Raw genomic sequence first — 26,780 nt, forward strand, 5'->3', positions numbered from 1 at the left:
TTTCTGTTAAGGGGCTAAGGACCCCTACATCTTGTTTCAATTACACCTCGGTTGCTTTGACAATGGGATAACAAATCTCCTTTCTTAATGATTGCCCCCATAGGTGACTAACGGCACAATTTGAACACTCTCTGCTCATTCCTGAAGAAGGGCCTGTGCCCGAAACGTCGAATCTCCTGTTCCCTGGATGCTGCCTGACCTGCTGTGCTGTTCCAGCAATAAAGTTTCAACTTTGATCTCCAGCATCTGCAGACCTCACTTTCTCCTCGAAGATTTCAACCTACTGCGAATCCTCTTACAAGGATGCCTTCCTTGAAGAAGCTCTCTGCCTCTCTCTACAAAGATTTCAGTGAGTCCCTCTCTCACTGCACACCCCAGGTCATCTCCTCTGCACAGAAGCTCTTCCACCTATCACATTTCCAACGCCCCTCCTCCAAGTCCCTCCTCCCTACCTTTTATCTTCTCCTGCTGAACACTCTCTGCTCATTCCTGAAGAAGGGCCTGTGCCCGAAACGTCGAATCTCCTGTTCCCTGGATGCTGCCTGACCTGCTGTGCTGTTCCAGCAATAAAGTTTCAACCTCAATAACGCAAAGTGGCAGAGCAGAGGCTGATAGCCAAGTTCGGTACGCATGGGGATGGTCTCAAACAGGACCGTGGGTTCATGTCACACTTCAGGTGACCCCACAACACACACACACACACAAAACCTCTGCGCTCACACGTACACTCCCACACTCCCATTCACAGACTTATACCCCTTTACACTCACTTTCACACACATACACACACTCTCAAACCGCTGCACAAACACGCCCACACAAGATGGTGACTTTATACTTGCAGAATTACATTTTATTTTGCTCAAAAACTGCATGAATCCATGTAAGATTCTGTAAATCCCTTTTTTAGATTAGAATCAGTCTGAACATTTGGACACAGACAGCCTCACACAGGGCACCTCACACCTTCAATGCATTGTCTAGGCCAGCATGGCATCTATTGTTAAAATTCACTTGAGAATGTAACTTTAAGAAAGTTCTGGAATTTACATATGAAAGAACTGAAACCAACATGCCCAATCAAGAGATGAGAGACTTAAACAATACAGGTCTTTTTCAATATATAATCTCAGTTACATCATACTGTAAACCTTTGATATAAATTCTGTGTCCTACGATCTTATACTCAATCACCACCTGATGAAGGAGCAGCGTTCTGAAAGCTAATGCTTCCAAATAAACTCATTGGGTTATAACCTGGTGTTGTGTGACTTTTAACTAAGAACTTCAAGGTAGCCTTCAACATGGAAAAGATTTCAAACTCCTCTTTATCACACTCGCAATGTTCAGGCCCTGTTATATTTTGAAATACATGAAGGGATAGAGAATATTACTTAAAAGGAAGGCAAGTGCGTGAGTTTGAACAAGGCCAGATTACAGTTTTAAAGGCAGACTCTAGAGAAACAACTAGTCTGCATCTGCTGCAACATCAATGGGAATTCGCGATCACAGACTAAGCACATATATTCTTTGTCTCCACTCTGACTAGAATGGAATTTAAAAGTTAAAAACGATGGAAAATAAAAAGCAATAAATTATGAAAATGAGTCAGAGTTGAAATAAGAAATGATAATCAAGAAAATCGGCATTATCTCAGCCATAAACTGGGAGAGTTAGTAGGTAGGCTGCAGAAAGACAACTTGGAAAAAAAATCTTTAATGTGATGCAGAATATGCAATCCATATCCAAAGCTGAACAACAGTATATTGACAAGCAATTTAGTAAATGATTATTAAACACTCACAACGTTGTAACACGCTGGAGTCAAACATGTTATAAATATCATTGCCCCAAGTATTATTCATAACCTACATATTATTGAGAACACTACACTAGTGAATCTTGGGGGCCTGGTTTTAATTCATTTGGAGAGTACTGGCTAAGGCAGCATTTATTACCCATCACTAATTGCCCTGGAGATCACACTTTTGATCAGTTGCCTATTCAGCCTATCGACACTCCACTCACACTACTTTTATGTTCTTTTGATTTCTCTGCATATCGATCTCTCTGCCTATAATTTCCACGCCTGTGTGTTTTTCTTCAATTCATCTGACGAAGGGACAGTGCTCCAAAAGCTTGCGATTTCAAATAAACCTGTTGGACGATAACCTGGTGTCATGTGACTTCTGATCTTGTCCACCTCAGTTCAACATCAGCACCTTCACGTTAAAGGAATAAGTTATCTCAGTAAAAAGAGTTTAATTTCTGAAAACTTCCAGACTGAGAATGATTGGTTAAAAGTCTGAATTAGTTATTCAAAACCGGGAATACCTAAGACCTCAAAATATAAGAGGATTCAAGGAAAAGCCTTCACAGCTCACAGAGCAGGAATCCAGGAAAACGCATTAAGAAAACCCACAGGTTTGATAAGGAAGGGAAATTTCTCTACTTTGAGAAACTATAAAGCGATGGCAAGGGGATTGGATAGGATTTTGCTTTTGTTATGAAGATGTGGGTGTACTGTACCTTTAAGAGAGAGTTAAAAGTTAGCAGTGACAGCACCAAGTGTTCTCAATAAAATACAAGGTAAACATGTGGTCCAGTTACTGGGGTAGCTCGGGTAGTTAGTTGCCTGGAGACAAAAACAGATTTGAATAAGACCAATCAGTTTAAATATACCCCAAAACAAATACCAAACTCCAATCCAGTTTGAATTTAGTATATTGACAATCTTAAAAGTCAATAACACAGTCAGATGCTTTGGGGGTATAAGACCAGGGAAAATTGAACAGTTGAGAAGAGAATTGCCCAGCTACCAGCAAGTAAAAAAGACTGCCTGAAAACTAGCTCTCTTAAAAGTACTGTTATCAATCAGTAAACTGTGAAGCAGAATCCCTAAGAAAAAGAAAAGAAGACACAGTAAGATCCAAATAGAAGAACCAAAAGCTGCCTGGTTTTGAGAATAAGAAGTTTTGTTTTTGTAAATCTTAATTGGTAGTTTTATCGGACTAGCATTGTGCAAGGGGAAGGTAAACGATAGGTTAGAGTTGTTCGTTAATTATTCTGTTGTACTTTAACAAATAATGTTGTTCATTTTTACTTTAACTATTTCTTGGCCTATCAAATCTTCACAATTCCTGCACAGGATAAATCTTTTTTGTGTTGCTGGTTTTAAATTAAGCAGGAGAGTTTACCCCGCGTCGTTACACTTTTCTATAATACAATGACCACTGTCCTCTAAACGATCTATCACAGTCACTTGAAATAATCGGAATTTATTCTCAAGAACCAGGTCAAGCAATGCCTCCTTTCTTGTTGATCTAGATCAATACTATTGTCAGAAATTCTGAACACAGCAAGGAATGCTTGTCCCTTGCTGCCACTTACATTACCATAATCCCAGTCTATTCCCCATTATTATTACTCTTCAGTATTTATACCCCTCTAATTTTCTTGCAAATTTGTTCCTCTACATGCTTCCCGTGAGATGATGGTCTCCTTTATCATCACATCATTACAAGTCTAAAAGCAAATCTGTGCCTGTAACACTCCAATTTTACTAACTTTACTAACTGTACATAAATATGTGCAGTTTAACCCAGATTTAAACTAAACTAAATTCTCCCTTACTCCGACTCCACCATTAACTTACTATTTTCTATTTTAGTGATGTCTGCCTCACCCTGCATATTGTGCGTATTGGGTATTACATTTTAGTATTGCCTGTTTCCCACCATTGTTGCCCTACTTTCAGCTGTCATAGTCCTAAACTCTAACTCTCTTCCCAAAATTCTCAGTCTGTCTACCGCTTTCTCCTCCTTTGAGATGCTCCTTAAAACCTGACACATTTATCAAACTTTTGGTCCCAATATTTTGTTTGGCAACATTCCCATGAATTGCCTCAGAATGTTTTACTGCATGAAGATACAAATTTGAATGTAAGCTGTTGTTATTTCTGTTTGTGAGCATGTACAGCACAAGAAAGCAAGATCTTGAATTTAGTATTAACTAATCCAGAAATTTCCTCAAATGAAACATATTACTATAGAGTAGCATGCAGAGAAAGAAAATAAAATATTGTTGTGGAAAACTATTTCTTCTGGATCCATTAAACTCCACTGGTTGCAATGCTGTGTTTTTCCCATACTAATTCACATTGTAATAATGGTTTAAATTGCTTAAAAAGTGAAAAGACAGCACCGGCTTTTATTTTTAAGCAAATATTAATCTTGCACAAAACACAGAATACATTTTTGGGGCCTAGCTGAAATAAGCAGTACTTCACCAATCTAATTCTTGCATAATCAAAACAAAATCTCCCAGAACATATACTCCAGATTTAAACAACTCAAATGTCTGCTCGTGTGGGAAATACAACTTTCTCATTCATGCAGGCAAGCAATCTCTCACCAAGTTTAGATTTATTATATTGTTTGGGCAGTGAACAAATGAACAATATCTGCCCACAATATACCTGACACAGAAGCATTTTATATTAGCAACAGGGTGCTGAAAGTAGAATGTGTTCCATTCTGCAGTATGAACATACCTTACCTTATTGAGTCTGTGGCAGCAGAATGTTGACAATATTTGCTTGTGCATTGCTCAGTGGTAGAAAACAGGATTGTGACAAACATTATACAGCTTCCAGACCACACTTATTACACTACAGTAGACTTACCACACCGAACAATAAGATTGACTTATTTCCAGTAATATACTGAATTTCATTGCTGAAGCAATATCTCATTGTTCATGCCACAAAATATTTTCCAAAAGCAAAAATCCCATTTTGAGATCACAGACATCACATATTTACCAAGAGTTACAAATGTGAATAAATGAACTTTCTTTTCGCATTAATGGTTTGTTAATGTTAGTTATTGTTAAATACTTGTTAAAATCATGGCAAGGAACCAACACACACTGCAACACTGATCAATTCACAGTGAATATGCAATAATGTTGCTGTATGGAAATATAAAAGCATGTTCAGTTGTTGTGAAACTAAGTGACGACTGTTCTTTCAAAATAAGTACATGCCAAATTTGGTTCACATGACAATGCCTGTTATCTCATTGGAATCAAAAATCTTTAATAAAGAATTGTGGTTTGCCTATTAGTTTTCGCATACAGAAAAAGTAATGGCTAAGTTGTATACAACAAATTCAGCATGTTGTATGTGGTTCAAACAAGTGTGTTTAAAATAAAACTTCAATGTCCTAAATCACTAGTTAAGTACCATTCTTGTGCTTAGCATTTTTTCCCCAAAACATTGCAAGTAATTTTGAACTCCCTACAAATGCATAACACAAAGCATGTTGTGTAAACAAGATCAACAGAGAGTGAACTTTGATTTAGGTTAAAGTGCTGGTGGATGTCCAGATATCTCAAAGTTCAAGCTTCAATCTACCGAAGCTACCTGATTTTTGCATATTTGATCATCAAGTGCACATCAAGGAAACTAAAATTATAAGATTTTGGAAAAGAACACAGTGAATCCATACTGGATATGAGGGAACGCATTGGAATATCAAGTGTCTTCTGGTTCAGGTCAGCTGGTTTTATTCATTACTGGTTGGTGTATGGACTTCTCATACTGAACAATAATAGCACCTATCCAGAAGAATTAAAAGGCTCTCCATTTAAATAAAAGTATAATGGGGCTCTTAAAGATGCCACATTGATAAATAATAATCTTTTTCAACTTAAAATATAACCTAGAACAACATTCAATAAGATTAGTAAAAATCTGACCTGAAGCCTCATGTTAAACCTTGGCAAAAAACATGGAGTTCTCAAGCAACTGTAATACTCCTTTTGCACCTTGGAAGTTAACATGTCTGCACCACTTGAACAGTACCTTGTACTTAAAATGGCAACCTCACACTGATCAGAGTTCCCGCCACTTTTGTTGTAAAAATCATTGCATTAAATTCAACCAGTTATCAATCTATCAGAAAGCTTTGATCATGCCAATTATTTTCATAAAAAAGTAGTAAAACCGCAGATCATGCAATAGCACCAATGGCTGTAAAGAATGACCAGTGCTGAACAGAAGTCCACAAACTACTTCTTGAACCTTGTGCTTTACTGAGTTCTTGATTCTCTCTGCATGATCACTCACTTACAGGAGAGTGACAGGAAAAGTCAAATTCTATTTCAATGCCATGCACCTCTTCGATATATACCAGTATTTTGAGAATTATATTCCTTCAATTTATACACATTTTCCAATTATAGATTAATTGGCCAAAGGTTTATTCTAGATCAAGTGATTTGGGGTTTTCAGTTTTCTCATTTAATTCCGAAAGCCAAGAAAATGGCAATTGGAAAAATTGGAAGTTGGTGTTCATTTGAACTACAGTGATTGATTTTGAGAATATTTGTTTTGGCAATGTTACATGCTGCCTGATAAAATAAACAAAAGAACTGCAAATGCTGGAAATGAGAAACAAGAACAGAAATAGCTGGAAAGACTCAATAGGTCTGGCAGCAGCTGTGGAGAGAAATCAGAGTTAACGTTTCAGGTTCAGGAACCCTTCTTCAGAACTGATGGCAACTTGGAAATAGTCAGTTTTATGCAGAAGATAGGGTGTAGAAGGAGTTAAGGAGTGAATGATGGTTCGAGATACAGCACAAAGAGAGAAAACAATTGGACAGACAAAGGAATGGATAACAGTCAGCTCAGATGAATGAACAGCTGTGGATGGGCACTGTTAGTGGCTAACAACAGGTTGTGTGTAAAAGCAGACTGTGTGATAACAAGGAGCAGGAAAATCAATATTTCGGGCAAAAGCCCTTCATTAGGAATGAGGCTGGGAGCCTCGGGGGTGGAGCGCTAAATAGCTAAATAAGAAGGGGGTGGGGCTGGGGAGGGGGTGAAGGTAGCTGAGAGTGCAATAGGTGGATGGAGGTGGGGAAGAGGTGATAGGTCAGACAGGAGGGTGGAGTGGATAGGTGGGAAAGCAGATCAATAGGCGGGACACATCACAAGGACGGTGCAGAGCTGGAACTGGGCTGAGGTGTGGAGAAGGGAAATGAGGAAAATGGTGAAGTCCACATTGATGCCATGAGGTTGAAGGGTTCCGAGGCGGAAGATGAGGCGTTCTTCCTCCAGACGTCGAGTGGTAAGGAGGAGGCCCAGGACTTGCACATCCTCGGCAGACTGGGAGGGGGAGTTGAAATGTTCGGCCACAGGGCGGTGGGGTTGATTGGTGCGGGTATCTAGGAGATGTCCTCTGAAGCGCTCTGCAAGTAGGCATCCAATGTAGAGGAAACCGCATTGGTAGCAACGGATGCAGTAAATGACAAGTGTGGAAGTGCAGGTGAAGCTTTGATGGATGTGGAAGGCTCCTTTGGAGCCTTGGATGAAGATGAGGGGGGAGGTGTGAGTGCAGGTTTTGCAATTCCTGCAGTGGCAGGGGAACGTGCCGGGAGGGGATGATGGGTTGTTAGGGGGCGTGGACATGACCAGGTAGTTGCGGAGGGAACGGTCTTTACGGAAAGTGGACATGGATGGGGAGAGAAATATATTCTGGTGGTGGGGTCCATTTGGAGGTGGCAGAAATGTCGGCGGATGATGCAATGTATACAGAGGTTGATGTGGTGGAAGGTAAGGACCAGCGGGGGTTCTGTCCAAGATCCACAAGCTTAACCACCTCGGCCGACCCATCGTCTCAGCCTGCTCCTGCCCCCATTGAATTAATCTCCACCTACCTTGATACTGTCCTATCTCCCCGATTCAGAAACTCCCTACATATGCCACCCACGCCCTCCACCTCCTCCAAGACTTCCCTGGCCCTCAATGCCTCATCTTCACTATGGACATCCAGTCCCTCTACACCTCCATGACCAAGGCCTCCAAGCCCTCCGTTTCTTCCTCTCCGGACGTCCCCACCAGTACCCTTCCACCGACACTCAATTATTTGGCTGAACTGGTCCTCACCCTCAAAGATTCCTCCTTTGAATGCTCCCACTTCCTCCAGATGAAAGGGGTAGCCATGGGCACCCACATGAGGCCCAGCTATGCTGTCTCTTCGTCGGCTATGTAGAACAGTCTACCTTCCAGATTTACACCGGCACCACTCCCCACCTTTTCCTCTGCTACATTGACAACTGGGCCACCTCGTGCTCCCACGAGGGCGTTGTACAATTCATCAACTTCACCAACACATCGCACCCCGACCTTAAATTCACCTGGACCATCTCTGACACTTCCCTCCACTTCTTGGACCACTCTATCTCCATCAGTGACCGACTCATCTTCCCGTTGCTCCTGATGCAGTCTCCACTACACTGGGGAGACTGGATGCCTACTCACACTGCGCTTCAGAGAACATCTCCTGGACACCCACACCAATCAACCCCACCGCCCCATGGCCTAACATTTCAACTCACCCTCCCACTCTGCCAAGGACATGCAGGTCCTGGGCCACCTCCATCGCCACCTGACACCTGGAGGAAAATCGCCTCACCTTTCAACCCCATGGCATCAATGTGGACTTCACCAGTTTCCTCAGTTCCCCTCCCCCACCTTACCTGCAGTTCCAACCCTCCAGCTCAGCACCATCCTCATGACCTCCCCACCTGTCAATCTTCCCACTTACCCATTCCACCCTCCTCTCCAATCTATCACCTCTACCCCACCTCCATCCACCTATTACACTCTCAGCTACCTTGCCCCCAGCCCCACTGCACCCCCCAATTTATCTCTCCACCCCAGAGGCTCCCAGCCTCATTCCTGATGGACTTTTGCCCAAAACATTGCTTTTCCTGATCCTCGGATGCTGCCTAACCTGCTGCGCTTTTCCAGCAGTACTCTAATCTTGACTCTAACCTCCAGCATCCGCAGTCCTCACTTTCGTCTGTGAGATAACAAGGCCTGGTGTGAGGTGGGGGTGGGGCAAGGACATGGGAGAAGGTGCCTCAAACCCTCAATGTGTTGAACTTGATCTTGAATCCAGAAGACTGTAGAGTTCTCAAGTGGAAAATGAGATGCTGTTCTTCCAGCTTGCACTGAGCTTTGCTAGAGTACTGCAGCAAGCCTGATACAATGTTGGCCAGGGAACAAGGTGCTATGTTGAAGTGGTTGGCAACTGGAAGCTCAGGGTCCTTTTGCAGACAGAACATAGGGTTCTAATAAAGCAGTCACCCAGACTTCGCTTCGTTTCCCCAATGTAGGGGAGACCACATTGTGAGCAGTGAATGCAGTAGACTAGACAGAGTAATGTGCAGGCTCTGCTGCTTCATGTGGAAGGTGTGTTAGGGCTCATGGATACTGAGGAGGAATGAAGTAAATGGACAGATGTTACACCTATTGCAGTTGCAGAGGAAGGTGCCGTGGTGCTGTGGGAAGGAAGGAGGAACAGACTAGGGTAACCCGAAGGGGAAGGTCCTTACTGAAGGCTGATGAGAGAGAGGAGGGATAAGTTGTCTGGTGGTGACACCCCATTGGAGGTGAGGGATATGACAGTTAATGATCCTATGAAAGTGGATGCTGGTAGAATGGTAGGTGAGGACACAGGGAAGCCTATCACTGTTGTGAAAGGGATGAAGGCAGAAGTGCAGAAGATGGAGCAGACCTGTTTGAAGGCCCTGTCAAATACGGTGCTGGAGAATTCTCGGTTAAGAAAGAAGGTGGCTATTTCGAAGGACGCCCTGTCAAAGTTGGCATCATCAGAACAGATGGAGGAACTGGGAGAATGGAATAGAGTCTGCACAAGAAGCAGGGTGTTAGGATGCATAGTCAAACTAACTGTGGGAGTCGGTTGGTTTGAGGTGTATATTGGTGGCCAGCCTATCCCTAAAAATGGAAACAGATATCAAGGGAGAAGTCAGAGATGAACCAAGTGAAGATAAGAGGTAGGTGGAAACTGGAAACGAAAAATTGATAAACTTTTCAAATTCCAGACAAGAGAGGTAAGCAGGATCGATAATAGCAGAGATGTACTGGAGAAAAGAGTTGCAAGTAGGGGCCGGAATAGGACTGGAACAAGGAATGTTCCACATACTCCAGAAAGAGACAGAAATAACTGGGGATAATAAAGTTGAATCAAACTTGAAAATAATCAAAATTAGGTCATTAGATTTTTTCTTAATTCACCTCATTTGCATTAATTCAGACTCAGATGGCAAATGGAAAGTGGGGAGGCATAACTGTTCGTATGGATAACTACAGTATACAGTTGATTAATATCTGGATATAAAGGAAAATCCAGCATGAAGAATTGAAAAGTCTTCACAGAACCTGTTAGATTTTGTTTCAATCAATCTTAATGGAAGCTAAATCAGTTAGGATCAACATGGGATCCATCCACTCAAGTTTTTGACTCAGGGACTCAAGGTGCAAATTCAAAACGTGAACCAAGCTGATCTGCTGAATGTCAGTGAATCCTGTGACTACAGCGCAGAGATTTCAAAAACATGTGAAACAAAGTTCAATTCCATTCATATTCTCAAAACTCAGGAAGAGAATTATGAAATTTCTTAGAATCTAAAAGATTGGATTATTGTCTACAGGGAATTAAACAATGTGAATATGTGAATATATTACCATAAAGTATTGAGTGCCATGTCAACTTGTACATACATATAATTTGCACTTGGTTTTAGGAAACAGTCTCTGAATTTTCTGACAGTATAAATTATAGGTGGTTTACTAAACCACAAGATGACTGGAAAAAGCTTTCCTAAGACATAGTGGTAGGTGCAATTTAACATGAATAAGTGTAAAGTAACACTTTTTGGAAGAAAGAATACATCCATGCCTTCATATGGTACATTTCATGAGTTCAAGGCAGTACTATGCAGCAAATTGGTTACTTCTAATTGGTAACTTGTGGGCGGCACGGTGGCACAGTGGTTGGCACCGCTACCTCACAGCGCCAGAGACCCGGGTTCAATTCCCGCCTCAGACGACTGACTGTGTGGAGTTTGCACGTTCTCCCCTTGTCTGCGTGGGTTTCCTCCGGGTGCTCCGGTTTCCTCCCACAGTCCAAAGATGTGCAGGTCAGGTGAACTGACCATGCCACATGCCCGTAGTGTTAGGTAAGGGGTAAATGTAGGGGTATGGGTGGGTTGAGCTTCGGGGGGTGGCGTGGACTTGTTGGGCCGAAGGCCCTGTTTCCACACTGCAAGTAATCTAATCTAAAGTATGGTTACGGTTGTAAAGTTGGTGGAAAAAAACACAAAGAATGGGAGCATAAAAATGGTGGAAAAACAATGAACAAAGTCCATCAGATTTAAATTCTTAATTTCTGCAAGTGAGTAAAAGCAAGAGAAAAGATCAAGTGCTTCATTCTTAAGGGCAGAATGTACAAATATAAAGAAGTAATGATGAATTTTCAAAAGTACTGGTTAATAACAGTTATGGCTTTATTTAGATGAAAGTTGGTTCCCATGTGATGCTGGCAACATAACTCAATATCACCACAGTATTTACACAGTATCATTGTTCAAGTGATATTTGCAAAGACAATACTACAAGTTACACACAAGTCAAACAATAATCACAAACATTTCCTTTAAAATCATTTATACAGCATTACAAATGATTGCAAGAGGGTGACTTCTCCATAAGCCTGTCCATCTTGCCCTGTCAGAAGCCACACAGCACCAGGTTATAGTCCAACAGACTTATTTGAAATCACAAGTTTCCAGAGCACTGCCCCATCATCCATGAAGTGGAGGGTAGCACACAGGCACAGAATTTATTGGCGGAGAGATCATGGCAAGATAATTCCAGGTAATAAAGAGCGTCAAAATAGAAGTACACATAGTAAGAGTGTCATGTCAATAGACTGAATAACAAGTCTTTGTAAGTAATCAAAAGTGTCAAATGGTGTGAGTAGTGTCAACAGCTGAACAGCGAGTGAATGGATGATCTATGATCCAATTAATTGAGGCATAAATAATTACAAAAGAATCAAAAATAAAATGGTGCTAGATATAAGCCAAAAAGACTTGAACAACATGATAGGTATAAGAGTCGCATGAGGAATGTCTAACCAAAACAATAAGTTATCCAAAACTGTGCAAACTAATTAAGGTGGAGAGAGCACAACAAATTATCAAGGTGACGGTGTCAAAACAGGAAGGAAGATTTTACAAACAAAGAACATAATGGTGGGGTTACGTTTAGTATGACATGAACCCAAGACCACAGTTGAGGTCACCTTCATGGATATGGAACTTTCTGCTCAACAATTCTGCGTTGTATGTCTCGAAGGCCGCCTCAGGGAACGCTTACCCAAAGACTGGTGACTGAATGTCCTTGACCACTGAAGCATTCCCTGACTGGGAAGGAACAGTCCTGCCTAGTGATAGTTGCGCAGTGTCCATTCATCCGCTATTGTAGTTGTCTACATGATCTTGCCGATATATCACGCAGTTCTCTTGAAGGCTGGGCAGTTTGCTGCAACCAGTGACCACAACACCACGCCACCTTACCACAGCAACTTCTGCAAGACATGCCAGATCATCGACAAGGGACATTACCATCACACCTGGGAACACAACCTACCACATACACAGCAGGTACTCGCGACTTGGCCAATGTTGCCTATTTCATACACTGCAGGATAGGATGCCCCAAGGCATGGTATATCGGCGAGACTGTGCATACCACCTGATGAAGGAGCAGTGCTCTGAAAGCTAGTGCTCCCAATTAAACCTGTTGGACTATAACCTAGTGTTGTGTGATTTTTAACCATTTGACACCTTTGATCACCTGCAAAGACTTGTTATTCAGCCTGTTGACACTCCACTCACACTATTTGTATTTATCTTTTGACACTCTTAATTAACTGGAATTATCTTGCCATTATCTCTCTGCATATAAAGTCTGTCCCTGTGTGCTTCCCTCCACTTCAGTTGACGGAAGGAGCAGCTCTCCAAAGCTTGTGATTTCAAATAAACCTGATGGATTATAAACCTGGTGACGTGTGACTTTGTCCATGCCAGTCCAACACTGGCACCTCCACATTACATCTTGCTCTGCACTAACACGATTCTCTGAAATATACCTGTGCAGCAATACTTTATCAACAAAGAGGGAGTAATCTTTTCTTCATTTGAGTTGTTACATATCAGCACATTTACCAACTTAGAGGACTGACAAGCATGTCTCTAGTACAGTAAACTTATGATTGAACACAGACAATATATACTGTATTGAATATTTTTGAAAACCTAATTAGTTACAAGTACAGAGATTTTCTGAAAAACTGTTCTTATTTAAAACATTCATAAGAATTTATTAGCTGCTTCAGATACAAATGCTCATTTCTAGTTTTCCTATTTGAACTTCTTTTTAACTAATTCTGGAATAATAAACTTTCAAGTGAAGCCTATTTGCAAATGATGCAGTTTTTCTTTGCTGAAACAAATGCAAAACGAACAAATGATGCCAGAGTCTCTGAAAAAGGTCCATAAAGCAAAGAATCCAAACAACAGTAAGAAATTTGTCCAATGTTAACACAGCATAAAGGTTATCAAAGCAGAAATAAGGCTCTTAGAGAATAAATAAATTAAAAGACAAATTAAAAATTGGTAACTTATTAATGCTCCCTGAAACTATTCTCAAGATTAAATTCAATTAGTGTGACAACCAGCAGGTTTCACAACTAAACTTTAACTTTTCATTTCAAAAGATAGACTAAAATCAATAAACAAGAATAAATATGATATACTGGAGGGTGCTAAGTGAGAACAGGAATGAAATCTACACAATGACAGTTATCTGAACAAATAAAATAGTGCCTATTCTGAAAAACAATGGATAAAATGCAATTGAAAATCAAAGCACTCACATCAGAAACAGGCAAACAACAGAACTGATTATAAATAAATTCAAAGTTCCTCATCTGAAATAAACAATTAGAAGATCCTGATTGTATCTGACAAAAAAATTGAAATTCCAAATGAATATGAGTCTTATAATGTTATAACTTGGACCTGCAAAAATGCTTTTGATAACAGTGCATAAAGAAGATTGCTACAAAAAAAGTTAAGGCAGCAAATACATTATGTAAAGCAGAAGTTAGAATTTAGCAGAGCAAAAGAGGGAGCACTAGTTAAGGGTATGACAACAAGTTGAAACACATTGGATGAATGTCCCGTGAATGACTAAGGATGGAGCCAAGGATCCTCGCATTTCTGATCTCCAATGTCAAATTGAGTTCAGAGCGATACTAAAACGTCATCAAGTTTGCAGGCAATAAATTGTGGAAGGTAGCAAGCAGCATTACCTGATGAACCCAGAAAAAAATGAGGCAATATGTGCATGTGGGTAACATTACAGCAAATAAATACTGCATGTAAGCCTATCAATGTATTTATAAGAATAAATGAAAGAGACACCAGCTAAAGTGGAGGATAAATCAAAGGAGTTCAGAGAACAATGGTAGATTTAGTACTGAATAATTATTTCTGCAAACCTACAATCAATAAAGCAAGGTAAATAATGAAAAAAACAAAATCCAATAAAGTTGGAAATACTCAGCAGTTCAGACCACATCTGTGGTCACAGAAATAGTTAACATTTCAGGTTGATGACATTTCATCACAACTAGAAAAAATTAGAGATACATCAATTGTAATCAAATAAAGATATAAGATAAGGAGTAGAAGTATAGGAAAGCAGAGCAAAAGAAAAGACCTACGATAGGTTTGTAGGCAAGAAGGCTTTCCTGAAGGTTGCATACTTATTTAACAAATATTTTCCAGTTTGAATGAAAGGTCATCCGTCTGAATTATCAGCTTAGATTTTGGAATCTTTGTAGTATCAGCAACTCATCACTCAGAAAATCTGTCAAATCTAAATTGTTGCAATACATAAATGGTTGCAAACAGAATTTTCTTCTCAGCAAAGGACTCACCTTCGTCCCCCTCCGTCCACGCATCAATGAATTTAATACACGCCGTGACATCGAACAATTCTTCCGTCGCCTCCGCCTCCGAGCTTACTTTCACAATCAGGACTCCCGCCCACCTTCCGAGGACCCCTTCGCCCACCTCCAACACACTGCATCCACCTGGACACCCCTCGCTGGCCTATTACCTGCCCTCGATCTCTTCATTTCCAACTGCCGCCGGGACATTAACCGCCTCAACCTGTCGACCCCCCTCCCCCACTCCAACCTCTCATCCTCACAACGCGCAGCCCTCCAATCCCTCTGCTCCAATTCTGACCTCACCATCAAGCCAGCGGACAAAGGGGGCGCAGTGGTAGTCTGGCGCACTGACCTCTACATCGCTGAAGCCAAACGCCAACTCGAGGACACCTCTTCCTACCGCCCCCTTGACCATGACCCCACCCCACATCACCAAACCATCATCTCCCAGACCATACAGAACCTCATCACCTCAGGAGATCTCCCACACACAGCTTCCAACCTCATAGTCCGGGAACCCCGCACTGCCCGGTTCTACCTCCTTCCCAAGATCCACAAGCCTGACCACCCTGGCCGACCCATTGTCTCAGCATGCTCCTGCCCCACTGAACTCATCTCTACCTACCTCGACACTGTCCTATTCCCCCTAGTCCAGGAACTCCCCACATACGTTCGAGACACCACCCACCTCCTCCAAGACTTCCGTTTCCCCGGCCCCCAACGCCTCATCTTCACCATGGATATCCAATCCCTCTACACCTCCATCCGCCATGACCAGGGCCTCCAAGCCCTCCTTTTTTTCCTCTCCAGACGTTCCCAACAGTACCCCTCCACCAACACTCTCATTCGTTTGGCCGAACTGGTCCTCACCCTTAACAATTTCTCCTTTGAATCCTCCCACTTCCTCCAGACCAAAGGGGTAGCACACGTATGGGCCCCAGCTATGCCTGTCTCTTTGTTGGCTACGTAGAGCAGTTGATCTTCCGTAATTACACCCGCACCACTCCCCACCTCTTCCTCCGCTACACTGATGACTGCATTGGCGCCACCTCGTGCTCCCGCGAGGAGATTGAGCAATTCATCAACTTCACCAACACATTCCACCCTGACCTTAAATTTACCTGGACCATCTCTGACACCTCCCTCCCCTTCCTGGACCTCTCCATCTCCATCAGTGACGACCGACTTGACACTGACATTTTCTACAAACCCACCGACTCCCACAGCTACCTGGATTACACCTCTTCCCACCCTACCTCTTGCAAAAATGCCATCCCGTATTCCCAATTCCTCCGCCTCCGCCGTATCTGCTCCCAGGAGCAGTTCCACCATAGAACACACCAGATGGCCTCCTTCTTTAGAGACCGCAATTTCCCTTCCCACGTGGTTAAAGATGCCCTCCAACGCATCTCGTCCACATCCCGCACCTCCGCCCTCAGACCCAACCCCTCCAACCGCAACAAGGACAGAACGCCCCTGGTGCTCACCTTCCACCCTACCAACCTTCGCATAAACCAAATCATCCGCCGACATTTCCGCCACCTCCAAACAGACCCCACCACCAGGGATATATTTCCCTCCCCACCCCTCTCCGCCTTCCGCAAAGACCGTTCCCTCCGTGACTACCTGGTCAGGTCCACGCCCCCCTACAACCCACCCTCCCATCCTGGCACTTTCCCCTGCCACCGCAGGAACTGTAAAACCTGTGCCCACACCTCCTCCCTCACCTCCATCCAAGGCCCTAAAGGAGCCTTCCACATCCATCAACGTTTTACCTGCACATGCACTAATATCATTTTTTGTCTCCGTTGCTCCCGATGCGGTCTCCTCTACATTGGGGAGACTGGGCGCCTCCTAGCAGAGCGCTTTAGGGAACATCTCCGAGACACCCGCACCAATCAACCAAATCGCCCTGTGGTTCAACATTTCAACTCCCCCTCCCACTCTGCCGAGGATATGGAGGTCCTGGGCCACCTTCACCGCCGCTCCCTCACCACCAGACGCATGGAGGAAGAACGCCTCATCTTCCGCCTCGGAACACTTCAACCCCAGGGCATCAATGTGGATTTCAACAGTTTCCTCATTTCCCCTTCCCCCACCTCATCCTAGTTTCTAACCTCCAGCAACACGATCCCCTGACTTGTCCGGACTTGTCCGACCTGCCCAGCTCCTTTTCCACCTATCCACTCCACCCTCTTCTCCCTGACCTATCACCTTCATCTCCTTCCCCACTGACCTATTGTACTCTATGCTACTCTATCCCCACCCCCACCCTCCTCTAGCTTATCTCTCCACGCTTCAGGCTCTCTGCCTTTATTCCTGATGAAGGGCTTTTGCCCGAAATGTCGATTTTGCCTGTCCTCGGATGCTGCCTGAATTGCTGTGCTCTTCCAGCACCACTGATCCAGGAAATAGAATTACGTACAAAGCAATGAACTTCAACAAACATTTTTAATGACTAAAAATTATTGAAATTTTTTTAACAATAAAAATAAATCACAAATTGAATCTTTAAACAGATAAAATATTCTAAATTGCTGCCATCACCATTCTGACATTTGAAGTTATCCCTCTGATATTACTTTCCTCATGAAATATTTGTGAACTAACAGAAAACCCTTTGCACTTGAAATCACTCGTCTCAAATGTTAGACGCAAGAAAACGCAAAAAAACTTAGTGCGAAGTGGGCAATTAACCCAACTTTCCATCCACATCATTTTTCTCCTTTTAATATTAACATCAGAGCTCATGAGTGAACTCTTTGGCGCAACATTATAATGCAATCAGTAAGGACTGATGGCATTTTCATTGTTGGAATGACTGTGCACATTGACACCAAAAAAAAATTATTAATTCGGTATCTCTCTCCACAAATAATGCCTAACTTGCTTAGTACTTCCAGCATTTTCAGTTTTATATTTCAAATTCCCAGTGTGGTTATATTTTGCCTTTGCATTAGAATACTGAGTGATCTTGACCAATCAAGACAGTACTGGTCTGAGATCATAACAAAGTTACAAGGTGGCAACTTGAACTTGGTTTTTGCTCTGGTTACTGACAAACATCTAAGTTCTGGAAGCACTTTACAACAAAATACCTCCTTGTATTGCAGTCATTGCAGCATAACGAGTTTATTCAATTCACAACACAGCTTTCTATACTGCACTCGAGTCAGTCCATCTATGCATTACTTTAGAGGGCAAATGAGATAGGATTTGAGAATGGGACTCGCTGGGTACCTCTTTTGGGAGTCTGTATAGACCCGATGGGCCAAGTGGATTCCTTCTGTAAAATTCTATGATTCCATCTCACAAGAGAGGATTACAAGGAAAGCTTAGGGAAAAGAACTTTTCAGCCACTGACAACACATAACAATACAGATTACCTAGAGACTTCAAATTATGAAGAGAAATTTAAGATATTAACTGGACAAGGCTGATAAGACAGGGTAGTTAGAGATAAATTACTTCCACTGGTTGGAGATTCTAGAACTCGGGGCAAGTAATTAGGGCCAGACCATTCAGGATAGATGTAACAAAGCACATAGGGTTGGAACACTCGACCACAAATGGCAGTTGCTACTAGATAAGTTGTTAGTTTTAAATCACTGAGATTTTTGTTCCGCAAAGTTATTAACGGATTTGGGTCGAAAGCATGTATACGTAGTTACATCACACATCAGCTATGATCTCACTGAATGGCAGGACAGACTTTAAGGGCTGAATTGCCGACTCCTGTTCCAGTAAGTAAGGACAAAAGGGTAACTAGGGAGAGAATTGGACCCCTCAAAGATCAGCAGGTCAGGCAGCATCCAAGGAACAGGAGAATCGACGTTTCGGGCATAAGCCCTTCTTCAGGAATGAGGAAAGTTTGTCCAGCAGGAAATCTTTGTAGAGGGAGGAAGAGAGCTTCTTGAAGGAAGGCATCCTTGTAAGAGGATTCGCAGTAGGTTGAAATCTTTGAAGAGAAAGTGCGGTCTGCAGATGCTGGAGGTCAAGCTCTCTTCCTCCCTCTACAAAGAGTTCCTGCTGGACAAACTTTCCTCATTCCTGAAGAAGGGCTTATGCTCGAAACGTCGATTCTCCTGTTCCCTGGATGCTGCCTGACCTGCTGCGCTTTTCCAGCAACACATTTTCAGCTCTGATCTCCAGCATTCGCAACCTCACTTTCTCCCCTCAAAGATCAGCAAGACAGCCTTGGTGTAGAACCACAGAAGATGGGGGAGATACTAAACGAGTATTTTGCATCAGTATTTACTGTGGAAGAGGACATGGAAGATATAGAATGTAGGGAAATAGATGGTAACATCTTGAAAAATGTCCATATTACAGAAGGAAAAGTGCTGGATGTCTTGAAACACATAAAATCCGATAAATCACCTGGGTCTGATCACGCGTATCCTAGAACGCTGTGGGAAGTGAGGGAGGTGATTGCTAGGCCCCTGCTGAGATATTTATATCATCGCAAGTCACAGGTGAGGTGCCAAAAGGCTGGAGGTTAGTTAATGTGGTGCCACTATGTAAGAAGGGTGGTAAGGACAAGCCTGGGAACTGTACACCAGTGAGCCTGACGTCGGTGGGTGGGCAAGTTGTTGGAGAGAATCCTGAGGGACAGGATTTACACATATTTGGAAAGGCAACGACTGATTAGGGATAGTCAACATGGTTTTGTGCATACGAAATCATGTCTCACAAACTTGATTGAGTTTTTTGAAGTAATAAAGAGGATTGATGAGGGCAGAGCAGTGGACATGATCTATACGGACTTCAGTAAGGCATTCAACAAGGTTTCCCATGGGACACTGGTTAGCAAGGTTAGATCTCACTGAATACAGGGAGAATTAGCCATTTGGTACAAACCAGCTCAAAGGTAGAAGACAGAGGGTGATGGTGCAGGATTGTTTTTCGGACTGGAGGCCTGAGACCAGCGGTGCTAGGTCCACTACTTTTCGTCATTTATATAAACGATTTGAACTTGAGCGTAAGAGGTATAGTTAGTAATTTTGCAGGCGACAGCAAAATTGGAGGTATAGTGGACAGCGAAGGTTACCTCTGATTACAATGGGATCTTGATCAGATGGGCCAATTGGCTGAGGAGTGGCAGATGGAGTTTAAATTAGATAAATGCAAGGTGCTGCATTTTGGGAGAGCAACCCTTAGCAGGACTTATACACTTAATGCAAGATCTGAGGGAGTGTTGCTGAACAAAGAGACCTTGGAGTGCAGGTTCATAGTTCCTTGAAAGTGGAGCCACAGGTAGATAGGATAGTGAAGGTGGTGTTTGGTATGCTTTCCTTTATTGGTCAGAGTATTGAGTATAGGAGTTGGGAGGTCATGTTGCAGCTGTACAGTATGTTGGTTAGGCCACTGTTGGAATATTGCGTGCAATTCTGGTCTCCTTCCTATCGGAAGGATGTTGTGAAACTTGAAAAGAGTTCAGAAAAAAATTACAAAGAGGTTGCCAGGGTTGGAGGATTTGAGCTATAGGGAGAGGCTGAATAGGCTAGGCTGTTTTCCCTGGAGCATTGGAGGCTGAGGGGTGACCTTATAGAGGTTTATAAAATCATGAGGGGCATGGATAGGTTAAATAGATAAAGTCTGTTTCCTGGGGTGGAGGAGTCCAGAAGTAGAGGTCATAGGTTTAGGGTGAGAGGGGAAACATATAAAAGAGACTTAAGGGGCAACTTTTTCATGCAGAGGATGGTACATGCATGGCAATGAGCTGCCAAAGGAAGTGGTGGAGACGAGTACAAATGCAACATTTAAAAGGCATCTGGATGGGTATACGAATAGGAAGGGTTAGGAGGGATGTGGGTCGGGTGATAGCAGGCAGGACGAGGTTGGGTTGGGATAACTGGTCGGCATGGAGTTGGACAAAAGGGTCTGTTTCCATGCTGTATATCTCTATGACTCTCTGATCTTAATTCCAAATTAAACCATAACTTCAGAGCAATGTCAAAGTAGTTTAAAAATAACCTCAAGGTTATTGTACGAGAAATGCTTCTGAACAAAGAATGATTGTTCTTTTAAGATTGTTCTAGATATCAATTTACAGTTCCATCATGTTATAAGTTAAGAGTAGCCTGAATGAATAATTTAAACTTTAGCCACTTCTGGCAGATCTACCTTAAACTTAGGAGAGGACAACTAATAAAACCCTGGAACCTAGGAAAATATTAACAATGATTTACTGGTTCAATGCATAGAACCAGTAATTAATTTACTCATGTATAATTTGACTAATGCAACAAACTGGAAAACTGCTGAAATTTTGAAAGGTGAATCATTACAGAACTCTTATTCGCAAAGCAAAAACAATTCAATACAGCATTTAAGAAAACACTTAAAACTCAACAGAATTCACAAACGATGCTAAAAGATCAAGGTCAAATCTGACAAATATTACCTCATATTAAATGACCAGTGATTAAAACACTGACTGATGATGGACTATAAACAAAATGTTCAAACCAAGTTATAGGAGATATTGGTGTACGTGTTGAGAAAGTGACAAATTATTGGCTCGATCAACCAGTTGAGGTACATCAACCACCTCCCCACTCCCATGCAAATTGGAGATGTAAAACTAATTTATTCCATTAGAGTAATTACATTCCACACTATGAAATCGGTAAGTAATTCCAAGGCATTTCATGTTCCGTCAGATCATAATCTGCTTCTTTTCAAAAAAGGACAAATTACTTTTCTTAAATTGTTGCGCCATGCCTTCCTGTGAAAAAGAGACAAAATGCACGCAGATTGTGTATCTGGGTCGTGTCCTGTACATTTAAACCAAGAAACCTGCTCAAGTAAACACAAGTAGATATTTAGTGCTCTAAGCTTATTGCATTTCAATGCGATCTGACTAATCTGCAATCTAACTTCATGCACAAGGCATACCTTGTAAAAAAAAAATCAGTTTTACAATTATTTGATCTGGCATCAGTTTTCATTTGCAGAAGAGAGCTTCAAATTTCTACCACCTGCTGTGAAATGTTTTTGAAAAGAATGGCTCAATGGCGTTCGGGCAGATGATTCACGAGAATGTCTCATTTCAACTGTTGAACCAGTAGTTCATAACATTTCATTAAACATCTCGTTAGTCCACCAATAAGGCTACATTTCAATAATATTCCACAGATCTGAAAGATCACTTTTGATCACCTTTGTTTCGATATTTAAAAGTATATTTTCACAAATGTGATAAGTTCACTCGCCGTGAAAGCTAAGCATAAAAAGCACCACCTTATAGCTTATTCAAAGTAATTTCCGGACGACAAAATAAAACAAGATAACTGGGGAGCATCTGCGAAGCTGCTCAGTCACAACTCCATACTGTCCAAGTGACAACTTTATCCTTCCGATCACACAAACATGCTTCTCGAAAGGCAGCGGCCTGCCCAGCAACTGACGCATCGGTCAGCCAATAGCAAAGGCGCATGTATTTGGACGCGCCAATAAGAGGAGGGGGCGGGACTTCTACCGCCAGCGGGTTTGGTTGTTCCCTGGGCCGGCGCTGTCTCTCCTGAGTCGCGCTATGGTCACGGCACACACACACACACACACACACACAGAGGGGGGAGGGACTGCCTGGAGAGGTTGGAGCCGGGGCCAAGAATGAGCTCGAAGCTCTGGCTGCGAACCGGCTTGGCCGCTTCAGCCCTGAGTCAGAGGAAAGAAAAAGATTTCCTCCGCGGGTTTGCAGGCGATAAGGCCAGGCGGTCAGTTGAAATCTAGGCCTGCGGAGGAGGAGGGTGTGTGTGTGTGTGTGTTTGGGGGGAGGAGGAGAGGAAAGGGGAAAACTCCGCGTTCGGGAGTCGATGTCAATTGCCCGCCCCCCGGTCTGTCTCCGACTCCGTAGCCGAGCAACTCCCTTGTCCTTACCGGGAAGTGGCGCCGCCGTCGCTTGTGGAGATGGCGGCGATGGCGCCGCTGTTTTGACTTTTTCTTCCGCCCGCGGCCTGCGAAGCGCGTGCGGCTGCTCTGGGGCTCGAGCTCGGGCTCGCGCGCTGATGTCAGTGCAGGGATCGCGCCGCCATTGGCTGGAAGCTCCCAGCATTCCGCGGGTCACGGGGGGGGCGGAGCTCGCAGTTTCTTGCCGGCGCTGACGTCACTAGATCCGGCGAGTATCAATTGTTTCTGCAGAAACTGCTTCAGCTCTGAAGCTGCCGCTCTGTCAAACCCAGTGCACAAGTAGCTACGTGGGGCTGCTTATTTTAAGTGCACTCTCTGTCGATACGATCAAGCCCTCCTGGAGCTCGGCTCATCTTCCCACGCAGGGCTACAAATCACCACTCATTCTTTTGCAGATCGCTGGCACCGCTTTCGCGCGAGTATTTGGTCCACTGTGGCAAGTAGCGAATCGCAGTGATTGCATGGGACACAGTAATCCGTGAAGAATGACTGAAGAAGTGAAACAACGAACAGGGCTGCAAATAAACTCTAGTTTGGGAACCCCCGCAACGTCCGATTCTCCCTCCTACCTAAGATGCACAAGCCTGAACTACCCTGGCCAACCCATCGTCTCAGCATGCTCCTGCCCCAACGAATTCATCTCCACCTACCTCAACACTGTCCTATCCCCGGTCTCGGAACTCCCCACATACGTTCGGGACCCCATCCACACCCTCTACTTCCTCCAAGACTTCCGTTTCCCTGGCCCCCAACACCTTGTCTTCACATGGACATCCAGTCCCTCTACACCTCCATCCACCATGACCAGGGCCTCCAAGCCCTCAGTTTCTTTCTCTCCCGATGTCCCCACCATTACTCTACCACTGACACTCTTAATCTTTTGGCTGAACTGGTCCTTACCCTCAACAGTGTCTTCTTTGAATCCTCCCACTTCCTCCAGATGAAAGGGGTAGCCACGGCACCCATGTGGGCCCCAGCTATGCCTGTCTCTTCGTCGGCTTTGTAGAACAGTCTACCTTCCAAAGTTACACTGGCACCACTCCCCACCTTTTCATCTGCTACATTGATGACCACTCCCACGAGGAGGTTGAACAGTTCATCAACTTCACCAACACGTTCCAGGCTGACCTTAAATTCACCTGGTCCATCTCTGACACCTGCCTCCCCTTCCTGGACCCCTCCATTTCCATCAACGGTGATTGACTCAACACTGAAATTTTCTACAAACCCACTGACTCCCATAGCTACCTGGATTACACCTCCTCCCACCCTACCTCCTGCAATCCTGTATTGCCAATTCCTCTGCCTTTGCTGCATCCGCCCCCAGGAGGACTAGTTCCACCTCAGAACACACCAGGTGGCCTCCTACGTGGTTGAAGATGCCCTCCAATGTATCTCATCCAAGTCCCACACCTCTGCCCTCGAACCCCACCCCTTTATCCACAAGAAGGACAGAACCCCTCTGGTCCTCACCTTCCACCCCATTATCAACTAACATTTCCACCACCTTCAAATGAACCCCACTACCAGAGATACATCTCCCTCCCCTTCCTTATCTGCTTTCCATAAAGACTATTCCCTCCGTGACTACCTCGTCAGGTCCATGCCCCCCCAACACCCTACCCTTCCCTCCTGGCACCTTCTGCAACTGCAGGAATTGCAAAACCTGCGCTCACACCTCCCCCCTCACTTCTGCCCAAGGCCCCAAAGGAGTCTTCCACATACATCAAAGTTTGACCTGCACTTTCACACGTCATTTATTGTGTCCGTTGCTTGCGATGCGGTCCCCTCCACATTGGGGAGACCGGATGCCGTCTCACAGAGCACTTCAGAGAACATCTCCAGGACACCCGTACCAATCAACCCCACCGCCCAATGGCTGAACATTTCAACTCCCCCCTCCCACTATGCCGAGGACATGTGGGTCCTGTGCCTCCTCCACCACCACTCCCTCACCACCCGATACCTGGAAGAAGAATGCATCATCTTCCATCTTGGGACCCTTCAAAATGGCATCAATGTGGACTTCACCAGTTTCCTCATTTCCCCTGCTCCCACTTTACCCCAGTTCCAACCTTTCAGCTCAGACTGTCCTCTTGACCTATCCCACCTGCCAATCTTCCTTCCCACCTGTCCGCTCTACCCTCCTCTCCAACCTATCACCTTCACTCCCACCTCCATTCACCTACTGCACTCTCAACTACCTTCTCCCCAGCCCCACCCCCCCTCCCATTTATCACTCCACCCCGAGGCTCCCAGCCTCATTCCAAAGAGTCTGTTTGCATGCTGTATGATTCTGTACAGAGTTGCATTCCAAATGTTTATATAGGAAGCTTTAATTAAACAATGTTGATGTACATAGTAAGGATTACAGAAACTCCCCTTCAAGTCCTGCTCCAGGAGTTATCACTTTTAAAAGGAGTGTACATGACACAGCCAAATTGATTGATAATAAACTTATTCATGCTTAAAAAGCACTCTTGTTGCTAGTTTAGAACAGAAAAAAAAATCATCATTTCATTCTGGATGCAGGGGGACACCCTCAAAGCTATAACTTCCCTAACAAAGAAAATAAACAATGGGTTAAATATTTTATAAAGTACAGGATGGATTTGCCTTTTTTGTAAAAAATAATGACTTAAGATGCTGTTTGATTCTAAATTAAAACTCTAAGCCAAACGTCAACTCTTTAATTTTACTACTCAATAACACTACGACATTATTCTTTTCAAATCAATTTACATGGGCTTTCAAAAGGGCTTTACATGGTACTTTCTCGTGAATGTACTGCTGGAAAAGCACAGCAGGTCAGGCAGCATCCGAGGACCGAAACGTCAATTCTCCTGCTTTTCGGATGCTGCCTGACCTGCTGTGCTTTTCCAGCACCACATTCTCGACTTTGATCTCCAGCATCTGCAATCCTCACTTTCTCCTTATGGTACTCTCTCTCAAACTCTGAGCAGAATGAGAATTGTCAGATGATACCAGTTCTGTTTTTGTGCCATCTCTCAGGTCTCCAGAATAACTGGTCAACTCTGTGGAAGGTTGTCTCCTGTTTTTCCTCACCATCCCAATTTCTGTCTCCACAAGATTGCATTCCAGGTGTAGTAATGTTCTTTATGATTTTGATCAAAGATCCACATAGATCTCCAGACTGCAGAGTCAGTAGATTGTGTACTCTAACAATTATTATAATTCAGTGAATGAGTGGAATGCTACTTATCCATCTATTACGTCCATCACAGAACACATAATTGACGTGAAAGGGTCTGAAATTGAGTGCAGCTTCCTTGTCATTGGAAACTCAAATAGAGACAGATTAGCCTGTAGCATTATAGAATGATAAGTTAGCAGTAGAAGATTAATGTGATCATTCTTTTTCAATAAAGACTTTATCTTAATCCCTTTCTGGCTATTAGTTTGCAAATATCTCAGTGAGTTAGTCTTGTGGGCAAGTTCATAAGTTTTAAAAGTACACACACGAAAAGTGTGAATGATGAGGCCTGGAATCCCAAATGTTGAGGATTTGCAATGTGCAGTGACCGCTTCAGGCATGTGACTGTGTAGATATTTTACCTCCATTCACCCTGAATAGTAGTCAACCACAATCAAAAACATCTTCCCCCTCTGCTCAAAATAATCTATTCAAGATGTTCCCACAGTCTGGACAGAAATGATGATAGCAACAATAATGCCCTTTGTTCTTTCCAATGGATTGCACATTATTTCAGTTGGAATTCTTTTCAAATAATTTTGTGGGCCTTGGCCATTGAACAGAATTGCATGTGTTGGCACAACACTTCTGACATCCATGTTACATGAATGTAATCTTTGAAGCATATTGAGCCAGTGGGCCATCGGTCTGACCAATTTCACTTAATAAATCAACAAGTTATTCACAACACCATTATGTTTCTTTGTCCAAAATATTACTTCTGAAGAGTATTAAGCAGAGTATAATTTCAATTT

At 43.3% G+C, this 26,780-nt stretch overlaps 1 protein-coding gene across 2 annotated transcripts in view; it reads right to left on the reverse strand.

The window, feature by feature from the left end:
- nek7 (NIMA-related kinase 7) overlaps positions 1-22,918 on the reverse strand; it is a 207,595-nt gene extending 184,677 nt beyond the window's left edge. The window contains exon 1 of one of the 2 annotated variants that reach the window (XM_043699781.2): positions 22,782-22,918. The gene's annotated coding sequence lies outside the window, so the exon portion shown is untranslated. The remainder of the gene's footprint in view (positions 1-22,781) is intronic. The other variant, XM_043699783.2, reaches the window with a different exon arrangement.
- Positions 22,919-26,780: the final 3,862 nt, after the last annotated feature.

This window comes from Chiloscyllium plagiosum, unplaced genomic scaffold (assembly GCF_037043375.1).
Source record: "Chiloscyllium plagiosum isolate Xiang-an unplaced genomic scaffold, Cpla_swu_hap1 HiC_scaffold_9, whole genome shotgun sequence".
NCBI lineage: Eukaryota > Metazoa > Chordata > Chondrichthyes > Orectolobiformes > Hemiscylliidae > Chiloscyllium > Chiloscyllium plagiosum.